The sequence below is a fragment of the Typopeltis vanoorti genome, chromosome 6 (genome assembly GCF_054136105.1).
Source record: "Typopeltis vanoorti isolate ZY-2024b chromosome 6, IOZ_Tvanoo_1.0, whole genome shotgun sequence".
Classification (NCBI taxonomy): Eukaryota; Metazoa; Arthropoda; class Arachnida; order Uropygi; family Thelyphonidae; genus Typopeltis; species Typopeltis vanoorti.
The window spans coordinates 128,844,709-128,864,188 of record NC_143554.1 but is presented as its reverse complement, the minus strand read 5'-3'; the positions used below and the strand labels follow the sequence as shown (position 1 = coordinate 128,864,188).

General features: G+C 35.0%; 1 long non-coding RNA gene across 1 annotated transcript in view; it reads right to left on the bottom strand.

Moving 5' to 3' along the window:
* The window catches only part of LOC150105933 (uncharacterized), a 130,471-nt gene that overhangs the window by 52,216 nt on the left and 58,775 nt on the right, over positions 1-19,480 (bottom strand). The window contains exon 2 of the long non-coding RNA XR_016548462.1: positions 10,045-10,390. This is a non-coding gene — a long non-coding RNA (uncharacterized LOC150105933). The remainder of the gene's footprint in view (positions 1-10,044; positions 10,391-19,480) is intronic.

The window sequence follows — 19,480 nt, the reverse complement described above, 5'->3', positions numbered from 1 at the left end:
CTCCTCCCCATTAAGCTTACAGCAAGAACTTTTCACTATAAAAAAGTTAATAGAATCCAATGGTTACAACCTTAATCAAATCCTGCAGATAATTGACTCCTATGTTCCCACACCTTAGGATTCTTCAGTAGACCGCAGAGTTCCAATCCCTTATATTTCAGGCATCTCAAAACCTATAGACAGAATTTTGAAGTATCATCTTATTCCCACATATTTTCCTATCAACAAAATTTCTCACTCGTTGCCATCTACAAAAGACAAACTAACACCTCTATCATTAGCTGGTGTTTACCAGATACCGTGTGAAAATTTATCATACTTTGGACAAACAGGCCATTCTGTGAAAAAAAAAAAAGAATGAACGAATATCAGTATTATATCGAATACATGAAACCTCATAAGTATGGTCTAGCACAACATTGCATTGACACTAAACATAATATCCAGTGGGATAAAACTTGTCTTCTCCACAGATGCAAGTTTAAATATGAACGCCTTTCCAAAGAAAGTTGCGAAGCCCTTTTACATCGGCCGAATTTGAATCGAAATGACTGTTCTCTCTCTCTCCCAAAAGTTTGGAAGATTCTTATCTTATGCAACCATCAATGAAATAGTTTTTAAGAATTATTTAATAATATTTTATTAATAGTGATTTTCTAGCACGCGGCAACAATTTTAATTGGTAATACACCGACTGTTCAGTACTTTGTATTCCATTCCTTTAACTGTTTGTTCTACGCTGATGATGTACTGTTACTTTCAGTACGAAATATTTGTACTTTTAATTCGTCAAAGTTATTACTGTTGGTTTTATACGTATTGAGTTATTAATGCTTAGAGGCAGACGAACAAAATCAACCTAATCGCTGCTACATATTTCACCAAACAAATAAAAGTGTTCAGTTCAGGTCAGTTAATATTACTACAATTCACTGAACACAGAAACACGTGTACAAGAAAGAAAGTAGTAATATATATATAAAGGGTGATATAATAGATTTATATCATATAACAATAGAGAAATAATAAAATATTAAGTAACACAGAGATCCATAAGTACTTCACAATAACGTCTTCTCTAAGAGCAGATTTTCACATTAGCTTTTATGAAATGTATTATTATTAGCTGAACTTTTATAACATAATCCTGTTAATATCACTACGGTTCAGTTCCTTAAATAGTATAAAGGAATTTAATACTCCAATTTCTGCAACAACGGTTAGCTGACTGGAATTGCGATGCAACATAAGGACATCATGCTAATATTTGTCTGTTTAACTGCGTGTTCTCTACATCCGTATGAGACTCACTATCGAGGATATTCGAATCAGAACTTACAAAATTAGATACAACCGAAGACATGCATAAATGGATAATAAATTAATAAAAAAAAAAATCAGCTAACGCCTTTTTTATTCCCGTATACGGGAGTAGGCGAGGCCATTTAGCCCTATCTAATTTTTGGAGACTGAGTGGGCAGTTCAATCTCCACTGGTACCAATTAGCGATAGATGGCCCAATGCTATCACTAATTAAGCGGTACGCAGTGAAGAGAGACGGCTCAAATGTGCCGCCATTTCGTGGTCCCTAACCCTAACACAATATATTTAATGTCTGAAATAATGTGGGTTCTACGGTCGATTTTCTTGAGTTTACAGGACGAAAAACCCGAGTTTCCGGGAGGAAAAACCTGCTTGCCCGTGCCAGAGATCGACTAACTCGGGAACCGGTCGAAAAAAGGCTTAGAAAAATTTCCTCTAGTCGCCGACTAGACTCGAAACCAAGTTTTCCTTCGTGCGGCCAAGCGCGGTGGTGTGCAAACGCCACATCCACTGAGCTACACAGGCTCCTAATAAATTAATAATAAATATTAATAATATTCATTAATATTTATAAAAAAAATCAGCTAACGCCTTTTTATTCCCTCATACGGGGAGTAGGCGAGGTCATTTAGCCCTATCTAACTTTTGGAGACTGAGTGGGCAGTTCAATCTCCACTGGTACCAATCAGAGATAGATGGCCCAAGGCTATCACTAATTAAGCGGTACACAGTGAAGAGAGACGGCTCAAATGTGCCGCCATCTCGTGGTCCCTAACCCTAACACAATATATTTAATGTCTGAAATAATGTGGGTTCTACGGTCGATTTTCTTGAGTTTACGGGACGAAAAACCCGAGTTTCTGGGAGGAAAAACCCGCTTGACCATGCCAGAGATCGACTAACTCGGGAACCGGTCGAAAAAAGGCTTAGAAAAATTTCCTCTAGTCGCCGACTAGACTCGAAACCAAGTCTTCCTTCGTGTGGCCAAGCGCCGTGGTGTGCAAACGCCACATCCACTGAGTTACACAGGCTCTTCATTAATCAGGAACAGAGTGTTTTTTTTTTCGTTCGCGTAAATCTTTCCTTTGTTCATTCCATGTCCAATATTTACTAGGAAAGCAAATCGATCGCTTGTTTTCTGTGGAAGTCATTAAATACATTTGTTACATTTGTTGCATCTACAGAATACAACAAAAAATACAATTTATATTTGTTATAGAGAAGAATATATTAAAAAGTGTTCAGGGTCGTCTTTAAAAGGTCGAAAAGTCATATTCATTAAACATTAAAAATAGCAAGAAATGGTGCAACCAATGCAATTTAAAATATACGTTTATTATTAAGCACAACTTGGAGTCAATTAAAAAAAATTTAACTATAAAGAAAAAAGTGATCAGCATACACATGAATAGCACAGAGTGCAAACAAGAAGGGTGACTAGTATGGTAAGGAAGGTCAAGTCACACTATGAGAGAGAATTAGCCAAATAGGACAAAGTAAACCCAAAGGAGTTTTTTTTTGTTATTGTTGTTTTGTTTTGTTGTTATGTAGCAAGTAAGAGGAAACATGATTATTGGTAGAATGACTTTAAACAATGCTCATGGTAGAAAAGTGACTGAACCAAAAGAAATGGTTGAGTTGCTGAGTGATCATTTTGCAAAGGTGTATCATTCAGGTGGAGATTATACAGTTGCTGATGTTAGAGATACATATCAATATTGAGGTAGATGAACAGGAGGTGTTCAGCATATTAAAAAATAAGAATGTGAACACAGCAGTGAGCCTCCGCAGCTCATCAGTTGGTACAGACGAAGCCCTTTGGTCCGAAAGACCTGGGTTCGATTCCTGTCCATGACGTGAGGAACCTTTATCTGGTCTCTTTCGTCTAAAGGTGAGTTAGTGGTCTCATATGGAGGCAGGGGATTTTTCATCCCTCAAAACAGACAAATCGGATAGTAGAACACAAGCAATTTACAGCCAAGAATATTTAGAGGCAAAGGGGTAACCGCCTTATCCTCGTATTACGGTTGAGAAGTCCAAGGATACTTGGAAGGCTGCGGTCGCTTAAGTGCCTGTTAAAGCCACTGATGATGATGATGAACACAGTAGTGGAACTGGATGGCATATCAGCTCTCTGAATGTGCAAGAGAATTGGCACTGCCTCTGATGAAGTTGTTCAATCTATGTCTCAGTTTTGGCAGGGTTCCAAGGGAGTGGAAAGAGGATAAAATAGTATCATTACATAAAGGTGGCTCCAAGACAAAGATAGCAAGCTACAGACCAATTAATATATCGGCAGTAGTTGTTAAAATATTAGAAAAATTGGGGAAAGGTAAAATACAACAGTAAGTGGATAGGGATGCGATACTCTATAGTGGGCAGCATGGCTTTGTAAAGGATAGGTCCCGTTTTAATTATTTATTCGCATTTTATAATAAAGTGGCAGAAGAATTAGATAAAGGTAATGGCTACACCATGATACTGCTGGACTTTCCCAAGGTATTTGACAAAATAACATATGGAAAACTATTACAAAAACTGAAGAGGATGGGAAATAGAAATGAGGCTAGTAGCATGGATTGGAGGGGGATTGCTGACGGACAGACACCTTCTGGTGTCTGTCCGTCAGCATATGGTGGAGTAGAGTCTAGAAGAATGATGGTGACTAGTGGAGTACCTCAGAGTTCAGTACTAGGGCGATTACTCTTTAATTTGTATATTAATAACATAGGGAAAGATTTAAGAGGAGATATTCAGTTGTTTGTTGATGATGCAAAACTGGGAGTGCAATAGTTGGTAAAGTGATGTAGATATCCTGCAGGATGATTTAAATAAATTGGTATTGTGGGCAAAGGATTTGGGGAAAGCAATGGTGAAGTACTCTGTAAAAATCTCACCAGGAATACTTTGAGGGCAATGCCTACGGTCCGAAACGACTGAAAGGGAAAACCAGGCAGTCAACGAATGCAAGTAAAAATGCAAGGTTATGCACTTCGGGGTGAAAAGGGCGGCATATGGTGTATCATACTAATGATACTGGACTGCAGGAAATTGATAAGACTAGGAACTTGGGGATAATAGTTATTGCAAAAGTTATTATCCCTCTTTATAAGGCTACGATTCTATGTAGTCAAGGCCACATTTTGACTACTGCGCACAGATTTGGTCACCTGGTTTTCTTGGGTACCAGGAGGTGGTCGAAAATATTCAGAGACGAGTGACCAAGATGGTGACAGGTCTGCGGAATACTCCCTACGAGGATAGGCTGAAGGTTTGTGGGTTACAAAGTTTAGTTGATAGGCGGAAAAGGGGAGAGATGGTAGAAACGTTTAAGATATTAAAGGGATTTTATAAAATTGGTGCAAGTGAAATTTTTGGATAGATGACAAATAGTCATAGAGCTGGGTGCCATCCGTGGAAGTTGTGTAAGAGTGTGGTTAGTAGGGGTGTGCGGATCAGATTTTTTTTTGCGTGGAGAATGTTGAATGAGTGGAATGGATTGCCACAATTGGTTGTGAGTTCCCTAACGGTGAATGGATTCAAGGAAAGATATGATAGGATTTGTGTGTATGATGATTGATTTGGGTTTCCCACGATGAGTCTCCAGACTCCATGGAGATGCCGTAAAATAATAACAATAATAATTACTTCAACAGCATGAACACGAACTGGGGCACTAATGAAATTCTAAACCAAGAACAAAAAAAGAACCGTTTTTTAGTCGAATGTTTAGTTTTCATTTTATCGGTCTCCGTGATGAATTTCAGTTGGTGTGCCGAGAGATTTTATCACAATTCATGATATTTAGACTCTAATATTGCATAGATCAATGACAGATATGTAGCGGGAGTAGGTATCAATGTTGCACTGGCGCCGGTACGAAACAAATTTTACCGGTCTGCACAAGTTTAAGATGATATGTCCTATTTAAATTCCCCTTGAGGATACATATCAAGCATTCGATGATGATAAGTAAAAACTTAAAAAAATAATTGAGTTCTTGAGTTTCTATTCGTGACGAATAGAAACCCAAGTAAGCATTTATATAAACAAGCAGCTTATGTGATAAAGAATTATTTATTAGAGAATTTTAGCACAAGTATCAAGAGTGTTTTCCAAGTATGAATGTATTTGGAAAATAGGCGCAAGCAAACAATCGAACGTTTAAACAACGCGAACATGAAATAGTGTATATCAGCACTGTCAGATTATATTACAATTCTAACGATGTTGGGGGGGGGGAGAGAAGGGGGGAATGTGTGTATGTGCAGCGTGATACTACAGGATCCCTTCTCGTTATTGAAATATGTTACCTAAAAGCTATTATTTAATAAATAAAAGACAAAATTAGTATCCAAAAAAGTATTTTGGACATTACCTTATATTTGATCTATTATAAATCAGTGCGAGATTGCGTTCAGTAGACATGATTAATATCCCGAGTGAGATTATAATCGCCCAAGGATTTTATATTTTATATTTTGCGATTGCTAAGAAAGGCCAGGAGATCTGATATTTACGTATTTAGATACAGGATATTAGTTAGCTCGTTTGTTTTGTTTCAGTGTGAGCGGAGGGATGAATTAAAAGATGAAATGGTTTACTATTTTATTCAAAAAATTAAAAAAATAACATTCCTTACATATTTATGTATTTTCGTTGTATGCATATATAATTTTCACTATAGAGATTTTAATTACTATGCGAGTTTACTCTAAAAGCTTCAGATATTTTACTGGTCTGCAGTACAAGTTCGAATTGGGAAACACTGGTGTTTCGTCACGATACGTTATTTTTAATTACTTACTATTATAATAACGGAATTAACTCACGTAAATTATTCTTTATTCGTAGAATTTTCACCTGAGTATCACAGGCATCATCAGAACAGTTTTTTATATATATATATATATATGTAGAAAGTATTCTACATATGTTCCACCTTTGCCACGAGTTGCCCTGGTCTTGCACTACCTGTGGGATCAGTTAGACTTGCATCAATTGCAGGCGCAAACTTGACTTTTGGTCTGTTTGCTTACTTGGGAAATGGAGAAAAACCAGGTTTAAAATTGCTTGGTATCTTTAACATATATATATATATATATATATATATATATATATATATATATATATATATATATATATATATATATATATATATATATATATATATATATATATATATATATATATAAAATGTAATAAAAAAAAAATCAGCTAACGCCTTTTTTATTCCCGTATACGGGGAGTAGGCGAGGCCATTTAGCCCTATCTAACTTTTGGAGACTGAGTGGGCAGTTCAATCTCCACTGGTACCAATCAGAGATAGATGGCCCAAGGCTATCACTAATTAAGCGGTACTCAGTGAAGAGAGACGGCTCAAATGTGCCGCCATCTCGTGGTCCCTAACCCTAACACAATATATTTAATGTCTGAAATAATGTGGGTTCTACGGTCGATTTTCTTGAGTTTACAGGACGAAAAACCCGAGTTTCCGGGAGGAAAAACCTACTTGCCCGTATAAATATAATATAAAGTGTATACAATTATTTATTGTACGTTATTCGTAAATAACATACATTCGCGCTTTATTTATTGGAAGAAAAATATTCATAAATGTGAACATTTTAGTAATATACTATGGAATTCTGTGTCTTATTCTATGCACGACAATCGCAGTTTATATAGATTTAACGAGAAAAATCTATGATAGCCAACACATCCCCAATAGATGGCGCCACAGCCTCCAGGCCGATTTTCATATTTCTATTTAAAAAGAGAGAGAGAGTGTGTGTGTGTGTGTGTGTGTATCTCAAAACAATTATCAAATCAAACAGTTATCAATTTATAAAATGGGTCTTTTTTTTTTTTTTTTTTTTTTTACTTTTTTTAAATATTAAACTTCAATCAGTCAATTTCGAGAAACAATATTGAGGTGAATTAATAAATGATTCAATCAAGTTTCATAGGTAGTTTGTCACACTATATAACAAACTACGAGGTTTGTTATATGCTTGCAAGTACAGGTAACCCTCGTATAACGCGGTCTACAAATTGTAGTATCCCTTGTTGAACGGGGTACTTATACAACGCGGTTTCGATATAAGATGGTCTACAAATTGTAGTAACCCTTTATCTTTTCATATATTTTTCAACACGTGACTTAAAAATCAAATTTTATCTTCGTTAAATTTGCGTCTGCCCGTATTGCGCATGTAGTTATAAGTAGCGAATTTATATTAGGGAAAATACCCTTTAGCACACATGTAACTCAATTGTTTATTGTATAGAGCATTTATTGTTGAAAATTGTTGTAAAGCGCGTTAAAAATCATAAGTGTGTTAATCTCAAGCTGAGTACTTTATTTTTTTGTGAGTTATGTAAAAAAAATTATTTTTATAGTAATGGCCACTTGCGATATACGCGTTTGTTAATAGGGATAAACCCACCCACTGTAAACTGTCAAAATAACAATTGAATAAGACTGAAGATACATTGTTTCGATCAGCACATGAGACTCAACCTTCGCGAACTTCTTCATAAGTGCTCCAATCTCTTCAATAGTGAATTAATTGATGGGGAAATAGATTTAAATGAGAAGGAACTGGTACAATTAATAGATGACGTCGAACCAAATGGCGGGGAAAGTTCTGCCGAAGATTCTGCTTGTGATAAATCCGTTAAAGAATTCAGTTTAAAGAAATTAGCAGAAGGATTGGACTTTGCAAAAAAGTTATTTTATGGATAATGATATCTCAATGGAGCACTCTGGAAAATTCACGAGACAATTGGATATTTGTTTAGCTCCGTATTATGAACTTAATAAAAAAAAAATTGCAGCATAGTAGTAAGCAAGGTCTTATTCCTGACTTCTTGATAACTAAACCAGCCGAAGTATGCAATGAGAATTATACAAATGATGGCCAAGAGATTTCAGGTGATGACGACGTCCGGCCACTCGTAAATAAAGAACATCTACGAAATGTTAGTTTTGAAGACAGTGATGACGATTAAAACATACATTTTATTTTATTTTGCCCAAAACATTCATGTATTATGTGTAATGAAGTTTACCTATAATTTGTAATTTTTATACTTTTATACTATGTATTTGTTTCATAGTTTATATGTTTTCTTAACTTATATGAATTACCTGAATTAAATAAAAATATTTTTTGTTGGATATGTCATTGTTCATATAATAAAAAAAAAAAAAAAAAACGATTTCGGAACCTAACCCTACTTTTTCTGTGATCTGAGTCTCGCATAACGCGATTTACATAACGCAGCATTTATGTAGAACCTAAATCTATATAGAATTATGTAGACCCTAAATCGATAATGTAGATACAGGTAACCCTGGTATAACATCCGCGTTATACCAGGGTTACCTGTATTTATCACATATTTATGGAGTTTTGGGGCAATAAAATTCATTCCTTTTAAACTAATAAGATATTTTCAGCACTCTTTATTTATCTCCTCACGACAGCACTGATTTTAAATGCGGCTGTTCTTCACAATGCGTCTTATTTCCAGTCATGATATAAGCAGAACATCTTATGGAAATAGTGTCGCTCCTGTTTTAAGCTGTTTAATTAGTGTTAATAAAATTTTCACAGAGGAATTCGCTAAAATATAATAATTAAATTCAATTTTGGTCCAGATCTGAGAATTTTATCAACTCTGTGAATCGATTCAAATTTTCGCGGTGATATTCCAAAATTTCTGGACTGAATAAAAAAATATATATATAAATGTTACATAGTTCCCCTCGATTTTTTTTTTTTTTTAGATTGTTTCAATTTGGGAAATCCAAACGGAGTCACAGAAAGCCAGAGGAGTAGGGTAGATATGAGACTGAGACTACATATGATTTCTTTTTTGTCCAAAAACTGTTGTCCAGACAATGCACTGTGCACCAAGGGAAAGGCGCAGTGAAGTTAACACTTCTGTAACACTTTTCTTGCCAATTTAGGAAAACACCTACCCTTAAATGCTCAAGAACGTCTAATTAATACAGTTAATTGATAAGCTATCTGTAGGAACAAATTCCAGGTGCCCAACTCCAGGATATTACAAAACGATCATCATGCTCTTAATGAGTGCCTGGATCTGCCAGGATTTCTCTGGGTTCAGAAATTATGGACTTTCCTGTATAATCGTATTAATCGTATATATATCGAAAGTTTACTGTGTGGAGTAGGAGAAAAATCATAAATGTGCCACCGATTCGAAGCTATTGGCAAGAGTTTAATTTTATTCCTGTTAGTGAAGTGGAATGGATTTTGCAAGTTCTACGATTAGCATGGACAGTTTTTTTCCTAATTTAATTTATTTTTATTTAATTGTGAGTTACTTACTCTAAAAATTTTGCACATTTTTCCAAGTGTATGGTACACGTGAAAGTCCGAAATTAATAGGAAATATATACTTTAAACAACATAAATTACATAACTTTAGAAGAGAGTACGAAACAAAAGTGTGCAGTCCATGATTCTTATAAGATTCTCCATAAACATAATGACCATGTAAGCAAGTATTCACGTATCAACTCATTTAGCAATCTGTTCATTATTTTGTAATTCTTCTTACTTGAAAAGTAGTTGCTGGCAAAGGACAGAAAAGCCAAAACTTAATGCTAATATCATTGCTAAGCACGATAATTTGTACTTCAATAATACCTATTTGTTAAATCTGGTTAGAAATGTCTACACTTACCAAAATGTCATCTTGAGGTTTGTTGGCATCGCAAAAGGCAATGTCCATTTAGTAAATGCTAATTACTGCGAGTGATGGAATTAATGCTAGTTTCTAGTGACCAGCAGGTGCATCTGTCAGTGGTAATGATTTCGTTGTATGTGGCTGTCGCTGCATATCTTGGTGATGGCCTATCACCAAGTGAGGTATTAATGTTCGCTTTCATACTAAATGTTCCTGCGACGATGTCAATAGTCTTTCTGCCATTCCTGTTGCATTCAGCTGATATCCTGCTAATGATTCGGATCCGAAGACATCCATATTAGAAATGCGAAGAGAAAATCAGAATCCCCACTGCTTCTATAAACTTATGTGAATACCAGATAAAAATTATATTATACACAAAGCAATTTTACGATGCATTTATGTACAAATGATTTAATATAAGTGGGAAACCTAAACATAAATGATGTAAATGAATAAATATAAATTTTAAAGGAAAAACTATATTCTTAAATTTAATAACTAAATTAAAAATGAAATTTAAAAAAGAATTAAAATTTTGTTTACTTAAAATGAATAAAATGAGTCTCATTCATTTATTTGATTATATTGATTATCTGATTATATTTGAATTATTATAATTGAAGAAATTAACAAAATAGAAGTAACAAAAACTCAAGACCTAAATTGAAATGATAACACGAATGAATGAATTTCGACCTGTAACTTCCCCATTGCTGGAGTGAAGGCCTCTCTCGCAGGGTTGGGTCTACTTCTCCCATGGTGACCCAATCTTGGGATGAGTGTTTATACACTTGTGTGAATGAATGTGAAAGACAATCACAAACATCCATACCTAGGCGGGACAGCGGATACGCTGATCACTGGGCGAAATTATAACATTTCAAATAAATATGAACAAGAACAAAATAATCGAGAGTTGAATAATGGAGAAATGAGGGTGGGGAAGTGGTGTAATAATTAAAGACTTGAAATGATTTCAAGAAAATAATATCCTAAGCATCAGAATATCTAATAGTTATAGAGATTGGGAAAATTATTATGAAAGTTATTTTTAAAAAAATGAAAAGTAAAGATTTAAGTATGTGTAGAAATTAAACAAAGAAATAATTCCGAAACAAAGAAATAATTCCAAGATACAAGAACTCACAGAAAAGAAAAATAACAAAAATTCAAATGTATAAAAAATTAATAAAGGGGACATAAGTGTTCAAAGAGATAAATATCCTAGAACATTATAAGAATTATATTAACTACCTATATTCAGATAATAGTGAAAGACAAATAATAATAATAATAATGAGAAATGAAACAGATGACCATTCAACTCTAAGAAGAAAGAAAAACACTAAAAAGTGAAAGAAAAATAAAGCACCAGGTCCAGATTTAGTTACAAATGAAATGGTAAAAATTTAGGAGGCACTCCTAATTTATAGACACAAAATCAATTAGTGGTGGTGGTGGTAGTAAGCGGTAGATCCCGTTGTGTTGATGGTAGTAGCGTGTAGAGCCACCGTAGCTCAGTCGGTATAGACGAAGCCCTTTGCTCGGAAAGATCTTAGTTCGATTCCCGTCAGTGACGTGAGGAACTTTCATCTGGTCTCTTCGACTAAAGGTGAGTTAACCGGTTTCATACAGTGGTAGGGAGTTTTTTTTTCACCCGGAAACTCCGGTTTTTCGTCCCTAGAACAGGCAAACAATATAATAAATATAGATCTGTGTGAACTCACACAGATCTATAGTCATAAAAACACATGCGTAATCCCTCATTAGGAGAGCTCAACCAGTCTTAAAGGACGGGGAGGAAGGAGGGGAAACCACAAATGAAAGAAATAAGTAGTGTATAGTAGTAGGAGGATTAAGTAGAGGAAACGGTTTAATTAATAAGCGTATGATGAACAGCGGCAGTGAGTCCCATATGGATAGTACGGCACCATCTTAAAATACATTAATACATTAATTATTAATTAATGTATTTTAAGTTATAATAGTTATATACATTATAACCAATAGTTTATAACCAATACATTATAACCAATAGTTTATAACCAATACATTATAACCAATAGTTATAATGACAAAAATACATTATAACTATTGGTTATAATGTATTTTTGTCTGTCAATTGCTTGTATTCTCCTAGCCGGTTTGCATGTTCTGAAGAACGAAAATCCCGAGTTTCCAGGTGAAAAAACCCTCTACCTTTGTATGAAACCGGTTAACTCACCTTTCGTCGAAAGAGACGAAATAAAGGTTCCTCACCTCACGAACGGGAATTGAACCCAGGTCGTTCCGACCAAACGACTTCATCTATACTGACTGAGCTACAGAGGCTCTATAGGAGAAGACGGTGAGTTGATGTTAGTGGAGTAGTGTGCCTTCCTACGATGATTCCAACGACTACTTGGAGGTGCCACATAATAATGATGATGATGATGATGATGATAAATGTATCATTCAGTTAAACTCCGTAGCTCAGTTGATATAGACGAAGTCCTTTGGTCGGAAAGACCTGGGTTCGATTTCCGTCAGTGACGTGAGGAACTTTTATCTGGTCTCTTTCGACTAAAGATGAGTTAGCCGGTGTCATACAGAGGTAGGGGTTTTTTTCACCAGGAAACTCGGGTTTTTCGCCCCCCCCCCAGAAAAGCAAATCGGTCCCGTGAACACGCACACATCTACAGACATAGGACACATCGGGAGGCATAGGGCTAATCAACTTATCCTCGAATAACGGCTGCGGTAACAAGAATAGTTGGAAAAACCTCAACACCGTAAAGGTAAAAGAGGAAGGATTAAGTAAGTAAGTATCATCCAATTAACAAAAATGTAATTTAATGTGTGATACGGTATCTAGTCCCACAATGATGTATATTGTGATGTGATGTAATGTAATGATGTAATAAATCAATTCATTAATTTTATATTTTAACGATAACGCTTTTAAGGAAATAATAACTTTAAAGATGTTCGAATTACGAATAATCTCTTCCGAGAAATTTGCAAAGATCATCTCGATTCATAAAAAAAGAATCATTATATAAAATGGAAAATTATAGGATAATAAATAAATAAATACCGGCCAATAAATAAAGATGAATTATAAGACAGCCGTTGATGAAGTAATAGAAAACTTAATTTCGATGCATGTTCCTAGCATCTTTTGTTCGAGTCATTTTGAGCGGTAGAGTATTTCTCCAAGGAAAGATCAACTCTGACAAATCTCCTGACTTTTATTGAAGAGTTACTGGAGAATCAAATTATGGCAAGATTATTTAGAATAAGAAACTTAATCACAGGTAGAAAACAAGAAGCAATATTTAGAACGAAATCTTTTAGGAAACAAATGGTCAGGAAGGAGTATACACGATTCAGTTTTCGATTAATCTTATTCAATATAGGCATTCAAAATTTGGATATAATATTAAGTATAAATTTTTCTCTCTTCTCCGATGATATAAAGCTACGTTAGTAGTAAATTGTATGGATGACTTCATTTCTGTTCGGGATGATTTTAAAATATCATCCCGAGTAGAATGGAGGATATACTTAAAGCGATGTGCATATTTAATAAGAATAAATATCGGTATTAGATGTATTAGGCATCGGTATTGTATATATATGAATGCGAGAGTTGAATAGAGACAGGCTTCAGAAAGGAACAGTGTATCTGGTTCATAATGAATTCAAGTCAAAGAACCATATTGGTAAGAAAACTAGTAAAGCTCGGAAGACGGCTAGTTTGATTAAAAGGAACTTCGCTTGTTGGAGAAACGAAGTTATGATACTCTTAAATAACGCTTTGGTCAGGCCAATATTGGATTACAACTCGTAACTTTCCTCACTCAGATTTTTATTGGATGGCAGGAAAATTCCGAGAAGATTTACTAAGTGCATTGAGAAGCTGTTTCCTAAACAGCTATAAAAATCCGATGGTTAGGGCTAATTTGCAGAACTTATCTAATCGACTTAACTGATGTCATAACTCAGCTCACGGATTATATAACTTAGATTCCAGAATTCCAATACACCTGGTTATTCTAGGCTCGGCTAGGGGACAGAGTTAAAAGTTAGCGAAGAAAAGACTCAGAACAAAGGCGATGTTCTTAATCCTAACTGTGAAATGAGGGGGAGGAAGAAAGTTCCTCTACTCGGAGAATAGAATCGAGAAGATTCTATTCTCCGAATTTTTTCTTCGGACTACTTAGCCTAATTCCAGCTAAAACAACTGAACATTGACTGATTTTCTTTTTTAACTTGTCATGCCGCAATTTGGCCATAGTTTTCTTTGCACCAGTAACCACTAAGCCTGTCTACGTACTAAGACCTACAGCATTAAGTTTTAGTCGAGTTCAGAACAACTCAGAAAAGTTGACCGTATACAGGCAACTGACACGAAAACATAGAACCATATACTAGTTAGGATTAGGAACATCATCGCCTTTCGTCTGGAAATTGCGGCGATGATGAAGACAGCGACTTTCTGCCTACTAAATCCTAACAGGAAAACAAAGGCAACTTTGTTTTCCTGTTTAGCTGTTCTGATAATTTCATCACGGCATTCTATAGCAGAAAAGGACTATATAATATCTCTTATATAGCGATTCAAATATTTAATTAAATATTATTATAGACTAACTCCAAGACTACTGTTCAAAGATATGTCACTCTTTCTAATATATAGTTTTGTTGTTTTTCTGTTATTCGCCATTAGAAAGAGCGAAAGATAACTCTTTTAGCCGTAGTCTTGGAGTACGTTGGGTCTTAGGCAATAGCCCTGCTTCGTTCATCTCTGTGTTCGCGATGTACACTCCTCATTCTGTTCTAATAATCGTTTTTTCCTTTTTATTTATTGTCAAAAAATGAGTTTTGTTGCATGTTGCTACTCTTCAAAGTGCGCAAAATTTAGTTTCTCTAAACTTAATGTAGCAGCATAGTGGTCATGTAATAATTTAAAGCAAACAAAAATAAGTGCTGTACAGGAAGTCCAAATATTTTTCTTAAGGCAACCGGAAGTGATGTTTTTTCCGATTCTGAGTTTGGAAGATTATTTGTGATCTTCCAAATCTCTGCTTAATGAAATATGAGAATCTGTTGCATCATTTTGAAAGGTACATAGAAATAAGAAATGCTTGTGAAAAAAAAAATCTGATAAAATATTTCATGACACATTGTTAGAGAGAGAGAGAGAGAATGTGATAAAACATAAATAAACTGCATCAAAACAATATCTAGGTATTAGAATTAAACTATATGTTGGTTTTACATGGATTTAACACGTTAGTGGCATGAATGATAGTGCTGAATACTAATATATATAGTAATTACTAATATTTATTTATATTATATTTATGTAGCATTTTTATTATTTTTTCTTAAATTACTCTTTTTTCTTTTCGTTAATCTAGATTCCAGATTTCATATAATGTGTTGGTTTTTAAGACATCATATTAACATTTTAACATCCTTTAATTATGAAGAATTTTAGGATTTCTCTATCAGTTTTAATTTGACGTTTTGAAAAAAAAAATCATTTTGTTAATTTTTAGTTTAATTTTTATGTTCATTTAATATGCAGGAAAACAGTACCCCGTTTCTCTTTTTATTGTTATTTTTTTAAAGGTGCATTTGCGCAGCATTCATACCATCCTAGTGTGATAGAAGAAGATGAATAAAGGCTTTTCAACTCTTCAAAAACCAAAAATGGTGTCCGTATAATTTTTGCAACATATACATTATATTAGCTTCGCATGGATGCTGGCCCATGCAAACTTATCGCAACCAGCCGTTGCATTAGATCGCAGTGAAACAGATTCCAGTGGGGACTTTTAGAATCTTTTTAATGAACATACTAAAGGAAGCATTCACAAACGATATGAGCTTTGTGACATGACGCATTATCCTGGAAAAGTAACGTCTCACAAATGGATACACCAGTTCAATGTATACACGTTCCCTTAACCACAACAACTACAGTAGCCTTCAGTGGCACGGATGTTTTACCTCCTGAAATTTATCACACTGCACGCAACTAAAAATTCTATCGAACCCATATTATTTTAGACATATATGTTAGGATTTAGGACTACCGGATGGCGGCATTTTTTTGCCGTAATTCTCTGAAATCCTTCATTTACTGACAGCTTGAGCTCACTATCAATGATAGTTGAACAGCAACTGCCAACAAATCTTCACAAAATTACTTAGGGTTAAATGAGCTCCACCTACTCCCCTTGGAAATAATATGCGTTAGAGAATTTATCTGTATTTATTTTTAAAATATTTGAAATAAATATTACTGGTAAAAAATATAGTAAAGCATGGTAATAAAATAAGAAAAAAATACGTATTTGTCAATCGGCTCTCCTTCAGATTTTTCCTAGTACGGATGAGATATATTCCATCCATCTTACGAATCTAGGGTTTGATGCACATGTGCGTTGCAATATGTTCTACAGATCACTATTTGTTGCTGTTTGACCGATTTTGGGCCGTCTGTCCAAAACCTCTTACTTCAAAAATTACCTTCCGCCACATGACAGCTATTAGTGCGGGGGAATATCTGACACCGACTCAGAGTTACCGCACTTAAAGTTAGACGCGCTATCTGTCCTATATTGAAATAAACTGCACGAAAAACTAATCCTCCTGTTTACCAGATTATATAGCATGAAATAGATTCGCGATTCTGCTACCGATGAAGCAGCGGTTTACATGAACTGTGAGAGTGTGTACGGAATAAACAGGCAACAGTAGTCGCTACAGCATTTAATGCAACTGTGGAATACCATACACAGATAGATGGCATAACTGGGTCTAGGTTTTATGCTGTCGAAAGCTGGAGAAAATAAAATAAAATAAAATCCTCTCCCCTTTTTCGGGGAGAGGATTTTTTTCTCCCATTTCTTTTACTTCAAAATTTATAATAAATGAAAACAAAAAATTTGTATTTTATGAAATACATATTTTTCTTATTAATGTAGTCATTATTTTAATATACAGTATATACAGTGTGTGTGTGTGTGTGTGTGTGTGTGTGTGTGTGTGTGTGTGTGTGTGTGTGTGTGTGTGTGTGTGTGTGTGTGTGTGTGTGTGTGTGTGTGTGTGTGTGTGTGGTGCTCCTGTAAATGTGCTGTCCAAGCGTGCGTTTGCATGCTTGGACTATCTACTGAACAATGACAAGAGCAATATACAGTCGTTTCTCGATTTACTCGGTAGAGGTGTTGCTGAAAAATATGTAAATTAACATGTAAGGAAATGATCGTAAACAATAATAAACAAGGTCTGTTTCGTAATACCGTTTTTGTATTTTGACGTCATTTATTATAGCGACAACTGAATATACAGCTGTTTCCGACTGATGTACTGTAAACACATAATATTATTTTGCCACTGAAAACAATCTGATGGACATCCCAAAACTGAAATGCATGAATGTTCGAGTGCCATCCTAGATATCGAATTTTATTAAATTCCACCCGCCCAAAGCGAAGTTATTGCTATACAGAATTTCGCAAACGTTTTTGATCTTTTGGCAAATGGATCGACTGAAACAAAAATCGACATGAATAAATAAATGTTTACGGATAACAAAAGTGCAATAAAATTATCCTACGAAAATCCAGAAATAATTTCCGCACAGCCACGAACTTAAGGAGATAAATTTAATAGATACTGACGTATTGAGAAACAACTAAAAACGCTTCAATTAAGATCTAATTTTCGATTTAAAAAAATGAAATAAATTTTATACATACAAAAGATGCTCTGAATATTTATTTTTCGTCTTCATCAAATGAATATGAAAGATGTCTTGAAGGCTTCAAAAAAAAAATAAATAAAATAAAATGGGTTTTGGCGATGTGGATCGTATGATCATAACAGAAGAAACGCAACAACGCATACAGTGCGAGGTAAAAGGCAGCTAGAAGGAAAGTGAGACAAAGTTCGACTCTTTTCACATACCCAAGCTGCCTGCACCAGGAACGTTGAAAAGGAAGATAAGTAAAAATACTATCCTAAGGATCGACACTGATAATAAGTTTTGTTTTGGTTCGAGTAGGCACTCAACTCCTCATGTTTTCCATGACGTGTAAGGATCCATGACGTTAAAGAGAGATTTAAAATGACTTAAATTAAGACGACAGACGACTTAAATATATACGATTGGACTCTTTCTTGTGAAAGGCTGTAAACCTTTTATAAGAAAGGGAGTCATAAACTTAAAGTAGACATTGTAAACTTAGAGTACGTTAACACCGTGGGTGGGGTAAAGTTTTTTTTTTGGTATTATTTTATTTAGATATATTTTTACATAATCCGGAAATCCAGCTCTGGAGACTAAACATGGAAGTTTTTCAAGCCACTTCAGGCCTCCAATAAGCAGACCAGTGACTTCACATTGGGGTGGGTGGGGGTATGAAGTTAATCTTCCACCTAATGATATTCACAAACAACCATGCTCACAGCAGGATGTGAACCCGCAAATTTTTAGTTGGAGGGCAAGTACACTATCCAATTAGCTAACCATGGCAGGAATTTATTCTTCAACAGTGTTCAACCGAAAACGCATAAATCAAGAAGCGATTATAAAGCATCCGATACAGAATGAGAGAAGAAACCCAACTGTAACACTGCGCTTTAATTCTTTTGTGTTAGCTACGCACGGTTATGAACAAAGACCTATATTTTCTCTCATTGCGGGTAAGATGGTGAGTGACTAAATAGTGCTCTGTAGAATACTCCCTGCGATGATAAATTATGGGTTCGTGGGTTGCAAAAATTGGTTTCTAGGCCTAAAAGAGAAAATGTGATCGAAACATAGAGTTTATAGGAATTTTCAGAGGAGACAGAACAAAAGATCATCGGGACTGAATTGATAGACTCTATTGACTGTGGGTGCTTTCTCAGTGAATGAGATCAAGGGGTGGTACGAGAGATATCGTGTGGATAGTGTGGGTTCCCCCCCACCCCGCGATGAGTCTCCATGGGGATTCTTGTGGAATAATAATAATAATATATGAAATCCGATTCAACCTTCTAGGTTTGGGTAGTATTTCTGCGAACTCATCGACGAGTACGTATCGATATTATTAGCCATTATAATTTAATCTAAGAAAAAAAGATTTTAAACTTTACGAATTTATAATAGAAAAGGAGGTGCGCACCAAAGCTATACAAAAAAAATGAACTTTAAAGTTTCATCTCTTGTAGACGTCAGTTTATGCTGTAAATTCTATACTATTTGTCCCTGGAGATATGCCATTTTTGTAGACTCTAAAAAATAATGTATCTGTGGGGACAAATAGTCGCAGGAAAGGAATGTTGCTGCTGAAATGGGTACAGAAAAACTTCGAATGGGACTTCTTTTATGGTTCCGAGAAGATATCTGAGGCCATAGAAGAGGCTGCCATATTTGCTTCTGAGCGACATT